Here is an 11,507-nt window from a genome sequence, read left to right on the forward strand (position 1 = left end):
AAGTAACCACATTCAGGTTCCTACTGTTGATATCAATGGTGATTGTGCAACTGTATTCATGTTTTTAAGCATTTCTTTTCATTTGCTTCTTAATTTTAAAGAAAAAAAATCCTATTATCCTCATAAATTTCTACTATTTAAAGCCAAAGTTAAAGAAATATTTTCATTGATTTTAGATAAATTATTCCAACAAACTTTCAAAAATAATAAAACAATTTTTATGATGGTTAATTTTTTTAAACCCATGGCATTTTAATAACTAAGCTCACAGTAATAATGTCTTAGCAATGTTTATATTGAAAATCTTTTGTTGGCCCTGGCCAGTTGGTTCAGTGGTAGAGCACTGGCTCAGTATGTGGATGTCCGGGTTGGATTCCTGGTCAGGATACACAGGAGAAGTGACCATCTGCTTCTCCACCCTTCCCCTTTCCTCTTCTTTCTCTTCCCCTCCTACAGCCATGGCTTAATTGGTTCCAGCACATCAGCCCTTGGCACTGAGGATGGCTCCATCAAGCCTCCATCTCAGGTGCTAAAAAATAGCTAACTTGGTTGCAGGCAATAGCCCCAAACGGGCCGAGCAACAGCCCCAGACAGGTGGGTTCTGGGTAGATCCTGATTAAGACACGTGTATAAGTCTGTCTCTCTATCTCCCCTGCTCTCACTTGGAAAAGGGGGGAAAAAAGGAAAAAGAAAAGAAAATCTCTTGTTAAAACATATAACATGTATAGTTGGCTATGGCACAGCAATTTCTATACTTGTAATTTGTGTCACTGGTGCCCTGGCTTTGAAAAATGGAGTTTATAATTTTGGAAATATAACTAAGTCTCAGGGTTTTAAAATTCCTTGGAAAATCATCAAAGTAAGTATGTTTGGTATAATAAAAGCCTATTAGAAGGTGGTTTGCTTTTCCTCAAAGTTAAATGAGTCACACCTTGTCCTGTATATATATGTGTGTTTCATTTTGGCACAAAAATCTATAATCTGTGATCTGCCCTTGTCTTCAGGAAGGAGTAGTCATTCCAGTATTGAATGTGCACATTTTTACATCTCCTCAGCTAATAGAAATTTCAGAATATCAAATTTTTAAAAGTACAAATAAATTATGTTACAAATCCATTCTACAAACTTAGGGCCAAATGTACAGAATATAACAAATCTGAGTATCATTCTCCACTTTGGCCATCAGAAGATGGTCTGTCTACAGCCCTTGAAGGTCATCTGTTATACTAACTCCATTGCCCAGTTAGTGTCAGATGCAATCAGAACTTTGTCCAGTTATAAAAAAAATCAATCACACTCATCTGCTACTCTATCAGAAGCAATTGTAACAATTCATGCATTAGAACCGTGATGGCGAACCTTTTTATAAAAACCACCCACTTTTGCAGTGCTGGTCAACCTGGTCCCTCCTGCCCCGCCCACTAATGGGTGTTCCAGCTTTCCATGGTGGAGCAACCAAATGGCGCCATGATTGGCCCATCATGAAAGCTGGAATGCCCATAGTGGGCAAGAGGGACCAGGTTGACCAGCACTGCAAAAATGGGCAGTTTTTATAAAAAGGTTCGCCATCACGGCATTAGAAGACTAAATCATATCTTATTAATGGACCAGTTGAAGGAAGCATACTCTGGTGACCATTGTAAAACAGTGGCCTATCTATTAAAAGTCATTTATTTTAGGAGTTCTTTTGCTTCACTGAGCCAACAAATATTTATTGAGCTCCTACCAGGCATCAGGAACTGAGCTGGTGCTTGGAGATGTAAAATTAAATAAAACATGCACAATTTCTCTTGTGCAAGGACATTATTGCAAACCAAAAACGTGACCAGATAAATATTGTCGCCCTGGCCGGTTGGTTCAGTGGTAGAGCGTCGGCCTGAGTCCTGAGCGTGCAGGAGTCCCAGGTTCGATTCCCGGCCAGGGCACACAGGAGAAGCGCCTATCTGCTTCTCCACCCTTCCCCCTCTCCTTCCTCTCTGTCTCTCTCTTCTCCTCCTGCAGCCGAGGCTCCATTGGAGCAAAGTTGGTCCCGGCGCTGAGGCCTCTGCCTCAGGCGCTAGAATGGCTCTGGTTGCAGCAGAGCAACACCCCAGATGGGCAGAGCATCGCCCCCTGTTGGGCATGCCAGGTGGATCCCGGTTGGGCGCATGCGGGAGTCTGTCTGACTGCCTCCCCGTTTCCAACTTCAGAAAAATACAAAAAAAAATATATATATATATATTTTTTTTTTTTTGTGACAATATATATATATATTGTCAGTGCAAAGGGAGATAATGGATATAAATAAGATATAATTTGTTTTAGAAGTAATATCTCCTTTTCTGACCTCCACAGTAGTTTTCCACAATAGTTTTCTTCTTTTATAATTTATTCAACACATAAACATCAAACATCACCTATTAAGTCTCAGGCACAGTGCTTGATCTTGAGACTATAGATATGAAAAGAGATACAACCTATATCTTAATCAGAATGTATAAACTTGTAAAGGAGACAGAATTACACAAACAGTTACAGAAATAATTAAGGCATTTGCTAAAAGCTATGAAGCAGAAATACCAAGTGCTATAAGAGTATTATTGTGCTCTATTATACACAAGGGTCTTTAGATCTATATTTGTTTCATCTTTTTATCATACACAAAGCTAAGAAAAGTATAGTACATTGAAAAAATTGACATTAAATAAATATTTGTGGAGCTCTTGATCCCTGAATTTGAGAATGGGGTCAGAAATATCAATCTTTAAAATTGAAAATATGCATCAAAATGACTAGTTGTGATATTTATTATTGCTATTCAAGGATATTTCCAGTTCTCCTCTTTCAAGCACATGGTAGAATTGTACTTTCCTATTCTTTTCATGACCATATGATTTGCTTTCACCAATGAAATATTTGAGTTGATCTGTATCACTTCCAGCTAAAATCCCTTAAGAGTGTACAATTAGAAAAATACCATATGACCTCACCCATTTGAAGAATCCAATGAATAATGTGAACTGAGCAACGGAACAGAGGCAGAGGCGGGATCAAAGGGACCAGAGGGAAAGTGGACAGAGGGAAAGGGGAAGAGAGGGTGGGATCAGAGAAGGGAAAGAGATTAATGAAATTATATATACATAACACAGCATTATAGATAATAGGACAGCAAATCCTGGAGGGAAGGGGGAAGGCATTGAGGAGAGGGGACATGGGGGCGCCGAGGAGGAATAAGGGGATGGGGGGAGACATATTCGGTGGGACACTTAAACACAAGTTAAAATTATAAATTAAAAAAATAAAAAATAAAAAAACATTAAAAAAAAAAAGAGTGTACAATTAAATGCATTCCTTTCCCCTAGCATGACCACACCGTCCCATAAAAGGGACGATCTATTCTCCTGCTTCCTTGTCTGAGCAAAACTTGCAGCAGAACCTCACTGACCAGACAAGTACATATAACCTAATGGAGAAATACCGTTTGTTGTTCGGTTCCCATAGATTTTAAAGGCTGTTAAAACAACAAAAAGTATTTCTCAGAGATTTTAAGGGCTGCTTCTTATATGGCCTTAACCTGATATCCACTGATAACCTAGATAAAGTTAGATATTTTGTAGAAAGTGTAACAAGGGGGTTGGGGGGGCACCTAGGAGCGTATAAACTAGTGGTAAGATTAGAGCACCTCCTAAATCTCTAAAACTTAGAGTGCTCCCTGCAAAAGGACATATCCCTTTGAAATCGATCCTAGAAAATGTGATATGTTTATCATGAGAAAGTTTGTTGATGCTATACAAGTATTTTCCGTGTATGTGACTGATAAATACTGAAAGAGAAGACTGGTCGACAACAATGTATTTACCAATGTGTCTCTATTGTGCTCTGATTTTAGCTACCAGTTATTATTACAGAATTTTGGTCAGAATGAGAAAGGATCGCATTCTAGGACATGTCAGAGTGAAGTTATCAACGGCTTAGTAACACCAAATTACCTTTTTCAGATTCTGTATTCACTAAGCAATCTCTTTTTTTTTTTTGATTCCTGAATTACTAGCTTGCCAAGGATATCTCTCATTAAGAATTAATAATTTGACATTCTCTAATGAACTTGATTAACTATAATATATTTTATAAATTTGATCATTTGGGGGTAACTTGACTTTTACAAAGTTTCTGAGTATGCATTATTAAGAACCAGCCCCTGCATCTGTGGTGATTCTACTAAAGATTTGATGCCATAAGACACTCAGACTGAAGCAGCTGTCGGCCTAATTGTGACACATTTGGTGCTGGGAGACCATACTGTCAGTGTCTTAACCAAAATAGCAGCTACAGCTGGACAGGGTTATGTAGGTTAAAGTTATGAGAAATGAGAGAAATATTCACATTAATAATCTTGATCTTAAAGTTAGACATGATACCTCTAGAAGTTAAACTTTTAAAAGTTGTTAAAAATGACAGCTACATCCCTGCTGTCACAACATGAGGCAGAATGTTTAAAAATAATCTTTCTGAACTGGACTAGCTTTTAATATTTAATGTATTTCTATTTTTGCCATTTGTAAAACATCATCATTGTGAATATTTTGAGAATTGTTACTAATATGCATTTTATTAGATATTTTTCTATTTTATATGATTTATAAGATTAACCTATTTTTATGTTCAAAAATCCTGTTTTCTTCCTGTTAAATATATAGCTAGTGCTTGATTTATGACCACGATTGGTTCCGACAGACCGGTCATAGCACGATTTGGTCATAAGTTGAGTAGGCTATATGTACAGTACTGTGAAATGATGTTATAAAAATCTTTAAGTCATATTTTATCATAATTTTCTTTCATTATTGTTATATATCATAATTTTCTTTGTTCATTTTATGCCATTTGTATCATCTCTACACCATTTTGTTTCTTATTTTTACATTCATCAGGTTTAAGTAAAACACTGCATTACCAGTACAACTGGTTTAATATTTGCAAAACATACAAAATTACAAAATACAGGTGCATACAAAAATACAAAATACAGGTGTAAAAAATACCATAGGAAACATTTTCCCAATTGCAAAACATATCAAAATATATAAACATGTACGAAACATTTTATTGGCCAGCACTGTCATACATCCAGCTGGGCAACAGTTGCACTGCCAGACGTGGAGCAGTTGTGGCTAACGATTGTGGTCGTAAAGTCGAATGGCCATAAGTAGTATAGGTCGTAAGTCAATCAATACTTGTACTTTTAATTGTATACATGAGAATGTCAGAACGAGGCAAAAATCCATGTAACAGGAATTTGATGTGCAATGATCTTCACCAGAAAAATATCTAGTCTCTTAAGCAATGATTTTTTAATAGTTATTTCTTTTCTTTTTTTTTTTAACAGAGAGGAGGGAAGATAAACAAACTCTCGCATGCGTCCAGACCGGAATCCACCCAGTAACCCATCTGGGGCCAATGCGTGAATCAACAGAGCTGTCTTCAGTGCTATGGCCGATGCTGGAACCAATTGAGCCTCTGGCTGCAAGAGTAGAAGAAAGAAAGAAGGGAGAGAAGGAGGGAAAGAAAAGTACCAAAGATGGTTGCTTCTCCTGTGTGCCCTGACCGGGGATCGAACCTGGGACGTCTGCACGCTGGGCCAATGTTCCATCCACTGTGCCAACCGGCCAGGGCCAATAGTCATTCTTATGTAATAACTAATGTCTGTAGTATATTGGAAAAATTTCAGTAGAGGAAAAGCAGTCAATGATTTTAAAAATATTAATTGGAAACAAAGAGATGCATTGAATGTAACAGGACACAAAATGCATCAATACAACCACAATAATAAAAAATAAGTTCAGCAGAGATTATGGTTGAATATATTAAATAAGAAACACAAAATGCCCTGGCTGGGTGGTTTGGTTGGTTAGAGCCTCTTCCTGAAGTACAGAGGTTGCTGGTTTGATCCCCAATCAGGGCGCATGCAGGGGGAGGACTGATGTTCCTGCTTCTCTCTCTCTCTCTCTTTTCTTTTCTCACTAAAATCAATAAATAAAAATTTTAAAAAAGAAAAACACTAAACTTATTAAAGATGAAAGGGGAAGTGGCAGATATTATTCCAAACAGACACTATAGTCCATGGCTTATTTTCCTTCTGTACATCATATTATGTAAGAAATAATTTTCCAATTCATGCAATAATATTTATACTGCATTTTTAATTTAAGTATGCTCATAAATATTAATCAATTCCCACAACAACACTGTGAAATAACTAAGAACTATCCAGCCTACCCAGGCGGTGGAGCAGTGGATGGAGTGTTGGATGGGACGCAGAGAATCCAGGTTTGAAACCCCGAGGTCGCCCGCTTGAGTGTGGGCTCATCCAACTTGAGTGCAGGCTCACCAGCTTGAGCGCGGGGTCGCTGCCTTGAGCATGGGATCATAGACATGACCTCATGGCCACTGGCTTGAGCCCAAAGGTAGCTGGTTGATCTCCAGGTCCCTGGCTTGAGCAAGGGGTCACCTGCTCTGTTGTATCCCTTTAGTCAAGGCACATATGAGAAAGCAGTCAGTGAACAACCAAGGTGCTGCAACAAAGAATTGATACTTCTCATCTCTCTCCCTTTTGTCCCTGTTGTAAAATAAATGGAAGAAAGGAACGGAGGGAGGGAGGGAGGGAGGGAGGGAGGGAGGGAGGAAGGGAAGGAAGAAGAGAGAGAGAGAGAGAGAGAGAGACAAAGAAAGAAAGAAAGAAAGAAAGAGAAAGAAAGAAAGAAAGAAAGAAAGAAAGAAAGAAAGAAAGAAAGAAAGAAAGAAAGAAAGAAAGAAAGAAAGAAAGAAACTATACAGAGATGACAGACTGAGAGCTGAAAATGATGTTTGGCTATGATGCCAAGGACTGCTGAGGGAATTAAGATCGCTGACAACAGAATCCAGAATGTTGGCTCCTGGCTGCTGCCTGGGTGAAGGAAGCTGTCAGAGCCTTCTTGTTGTATCTTGACTTTTGTCCTCACAGTGACACAAGGAGTCAAAAGCACCTGCTTCTACATTACCCCTGTATGGTCAGCAAAGCTATCACACATTATTTCTATCCTAGCTCCTGGTGTTTCACTGAGTTAGGTAACTCATTTCTTCTTTAAAACAAGAAAATGCTCAAATTAGAGGCCTGCCTCAAGAACTCCTCCATGAGGCCAACTGAGAGAAGTCTAGCCTAGGAAGAAATAACATTGCATTCTGCAAAGCTAAAACCAGTCATACTCAAAGTGACTTATCTGAATTCTTAGTGACTAACACCTTTGTTTACATTTGTTTACATGCCTTTTTTTTTTTAGAGAGACAGAGAGAACGTCAGAGAGAGTCAGAGAGAGGGATAGATAGGGACAGACAGACAGAAATGGAAAGAGATGAGAAGCGTCAATCATCAGTTTTTTGTGCGACACCTTAGTTGTTCATTGATTGCTTTCTCATATGTGCCTTGACTGTGGGGCTACAGCAGACCAAGTAACGCCATGCTTGAGCCAGCGACCTTCGACTCAAGCTGGTGAGCTTTCTTGCTCAAACCAGATGAGCCCGCGCTCAAGCTGGCGACCTCGGGGTCTCGAACCTGGGTCCTCCGCATTCCAGTCCAACACTCTATCCACTGTGCCACCGCCTGGTCAGGCTGTTTACATGCTTTTAATGTTAGGGAGTTAATGGTTTGCATGCAGCTCCTGGTGACCAGCTCTCCTAGTTTACCAGGGACCGAGGATATCAAAGCACAAAGGATTTTCTGTGTTAACATTGGGAAAGTAGCAAACAAACCCAAGTGGTTGGTCACCTTACCTGCGGGTAATAAAATATGCCAGCGTTTCTTTGTTTATTTTATGTGATTAATTAACTCAATCAGTCTTACTTCTGTAAGGAAAATAAATATACATTGGGCAAAATTAAACTTGAGCAAAAACATTTTACATATATTTTTAAAATACACCTTTTAGTGAGTCTGGTAATGTTTTCATAGATAGTGTAAGTTCATATACTATAGTCATATTGCCATGGGATAGGGTCATCCCTATATCTGAAAATCCACTCAGAAAATTTGCCTGAAGATTCTTTCCTTGCATAGGAATCAGACTGGAGAGGATAAACTTACCTTGTCCCAACCTGAGGCCTCTTCTCTTCTCACCTTTGGCTCTGAGCCATCCTTAGAGCCCTACCTTAGAGCCCTCTTCGGGAGCATAAGAAACTTCCTAATGTTCTCCAGAGCACAAGAGAGTCTGAGTAGCAGCCCTTTTTTATATGCCATGCCTGCTCCACCTGCTGTGCCAAGCTAAATAAGGTCTTCCCTTGGAGCTTGGTCTTGCTGGTTACAGCCCAGGAAGCAAGAAGCACTTATTGCTCTGGGGTTTCCCCATCATCTTTTGTGAGGGCTCAGTCAGAAGGAGAGAAGCAGAAACAAGGCTCACTTCAATCAACCAAGAGGGGTTGAATCACTAGCTCTAACCAAGGCTCCTCTGATTCTCTTCTTCCCGCCTGCTTGTTGACCTCTTCCTTCATTTTGGGAGAGAAATAAATCAGTTCTCACATCGTCATCCATGTATTTCTCTGCTGTGGGTGGAACAGACTGCTGCGCCCGCCAGGCTTTGGCTTTTCTGTGGCTATTGATTATCTATATGACTATAGGCACATAAGCTTCTTTTCTTATTTTATTCTCATGCCCATTTTCTTATCTGGAAAAGTGGGGGTAATTATAGTACCTGCAGCATATAGATTGTTGTAAAAATCAAATGAGTTAATAGATGTAAAATGCTTATAAAAATTTTGACATAAAGTAAATCCTCAATAAAAGTTAATAATATTTTTTGTTTTCTTGTGGGGTTTTTTTTTTTTTTTGTATTTTTCCGAAGTTAGAAGCAGGGAGGCAGTCAGACTCCTGCATGCGCCTACTGGGATCCACCCGGCATGCTCTGCCTATCTGGGGTGTTGCTCTGTTGCCACCGGAGCCATTCTAGCACCTGAGGTGGAGGCCATGGAGCCATCCTCAGCACCAGGATTAACTTTGCTCAAATGGAGCCTTGGCTGTGGGAGGGGAAGAGAGAGATAGAGAGAAAGGAGAGGAGGAGGGGTGGAGAAGCAGATGGGCGCTTCTCCTGTGTGCCCTGACCAGGAATCAACCCAGGACTTCCACACACTGGGCCAATGCTCTACCGCTGAGCCTACCAGCCAGGGCTTCTTGTGTTTTTTAAACTCCAACTATAAATTACAAAAGTAGTAATAATAATGTTTTATTTTTCCTCTCAGAAGCTGTTTCTTAAAATAAAAAGTCTTTCTTTTACAACTGTTGCTCTTAGTAAGGACTCAAAAATCTACTTTGAAATTCAGGTGATAAAGCCATTATGGAAGAAAGTATGGCGGTTACTCAAAAAAGTTAAGAGCCTGACCAGGTGGTGGCACAGTGGATAATGTGTCGGACTGGGACTCAGAGGACCCAGGTTCAAAGCCCAAGGTTGCAGGCTTAAGCGCAGGCTCATCTGGTTTGAGCACAGCTCACCAGCTTGAACCCAAGGTCGCTGGCTTGAGCAAGGGGCCACTCGGTCTGCTGTAGCCCCTCAGTCAAGGCACATATGAGAAAGCAATCAATGAACAACTAAGGAGACTAAGGAGCTACAACTAAGAATTGATGCTTCTCATCTCTCTCCCTTCCTGTCTGTCTGTCCTATCTGTCCCTTTCTCTGTCTCTCTCACAACTATAAAAGGGTGTGTCTCAACCCCAAGTTAAGGATAAAAAAATACAAGAGTGATATTAGTGCCTTTTGCCAGCTATGTGACCTTGGCAAGTGTCTTAAATTTCAAGCTGCTAACTTCCTCATAATAATAATAATTTAATGATTGAGTAAATCAATCAACAAAATATTTATGATAGACACGTTGTCTGGTCTTGGAGATAAAACCTTGAACAAGACAGATACAATGTCTGCGTTCACAGCCTAGCATAAAATCTAGAGATAAATCAATAATTTATAAACAAATCTAGTAACATCAATTGTGATGAATTGGGACTTCAAAGTGGTCAGAGGCTTCCAAAAGAAGAGGCATTGAATGGGGAGACTTTATTAAAGACTTGAAAATGAGCTGGGATCAAGGGCAGAAAAGTGACTGAAGAAATGGACTTAAAGAGTTGTCTTATTTTGTAAGTAACTTGATATACATGGGACTACATTAAATTTGAGCAAAAATAGTAAATCTTTCATGATAAAGTAATGGCATTGCAAGGTTGTGCATATGAAGAGACCTCACACGTCAGCAGACGTGGCTGACAGATTGTCACCAAGATTGGATTTGAACTTCATGTGTAAAATAAGCATGCTCTTACCTACTTCTGTGTGGTCATGATTAAGTGAGGTCGTTATTTATTGTTCTTAACACAATACCTATCATGTAGAAGAACCTCAACAGTGTGTGCTATTTCTCCACTCACTGACAAGTCCCGCAACCCGCATGCAAATGAGTTGGGTGAGTGTATGCACAAACACACGCTGCAAAGAGGGAGAGACAGACAGAGAAGAATGTGTCTAGACCCAGAGATTCTGGAGCACCTGTGACTCTCCATAAAGTACTCTCGTATTTGGGAATGAATAGAAAGCAAGGTAGAAGGAGAAAACTGACATGCTGTTGTTTGTATTGCTTACGTGGCTAATTTTCAGAAGATACTACTAATAATAAATTATGTATATATTGACACTTCCAACTGTAAGCCATAAGCAGCATTTATTCAACCTTTCTCATTAAGAACTATTGGCACGGCCCTGGCCGGTTGGCTCAGCGGTAGAGCGTCGGCCTAGCGTGCGGAGGACCCGGGTTCGATTCCTGGCCAGGGCACACAGGAGAAGCGCCCATTTGCTTCTCCATCCCTCCGCCGTGCTTTCCTCTCTGTCTCTCTCTTCCCCTCCCGCAGCCAAGGCTCCATTGGAGCAAAGATGGCCCGGGCGCTGGGGATGGCTCCTTGGCCTCTGCCCCAGGTGCTAGAGTGGCTCTGGTCGCAATATGGCGACGCCCAGGATGGGCAGAGCATCGCCCCCTGGTGGGCAGAGCGTCGCCCCTGGTGGGCGTGCCGGGTGGATCCCGGTCGGGCGCATGCGGGAGTCTGTCTGACTGTCTCTCCCTGTTTCCAGCTTCAGAAAAATGAAAAAAAAAAAAAAAAAAAGAACTGTTGGCACAAGCTTTGCGCAGTGGCAGTATCGTAGCCAATGAGGTTTATCCGAGGCGCGATTATTGCTAAGAACTGTTGGCACGTCCAAATGACATTTTAAAAATGTAGCTTTAAGAACAAGAATAAATTGCAGTAGATAAAAAGTACTACTTTTCAAGAGTCAACAATTATAATAAATAGAATTTAGTAGGCAGTATTATCTCACTGTAGGCAGAATTTAGGAAACTAGGAGAATTCTGTGAACCTCACAATAAAATAAAAAAACCAAAGTTTTCAAAATAGCCACTTTTCTACATGATATATTATTAAAGTGTTACTGAGAAAGTTCATTCTTAGGTTCCCAAAATGTTGGCTT

The 11,507-nt window shown here is 40.2% G+C and overlaps 1 pseudogene; it reads left to right on the forward strand.

Annotated features, from left to right (window-relative positions):
* The first annotated feature begins 11,160 nt into the window (after positions 1 to 11,160).
* Positions 11,161 to 11,281, forward strand: LOC136316572 (U4 spliceosomal RNA; annotated as a pseudogene).
* The last annotated feature ends 226 nt before the right edge of the window (positions 11,282 to 11,507 follow it).

The sequence above is a fragment of the Saccopteryx bilineata genome, chromosome 12 (genome assembly GCF_036850765.1).
Source record: "Saccopteryx bilineata isolate mSacBil1 chromosome 12, mSacBil1_pri_phased_curated, whole genome shotgun sequence".
Lineage (NCBI taxonomy): Eukaryota > Metazoa > Chordata > Mammalia > Chiroptera > Emballonuridae > Saccopteryx > Saccopteryx bilineata.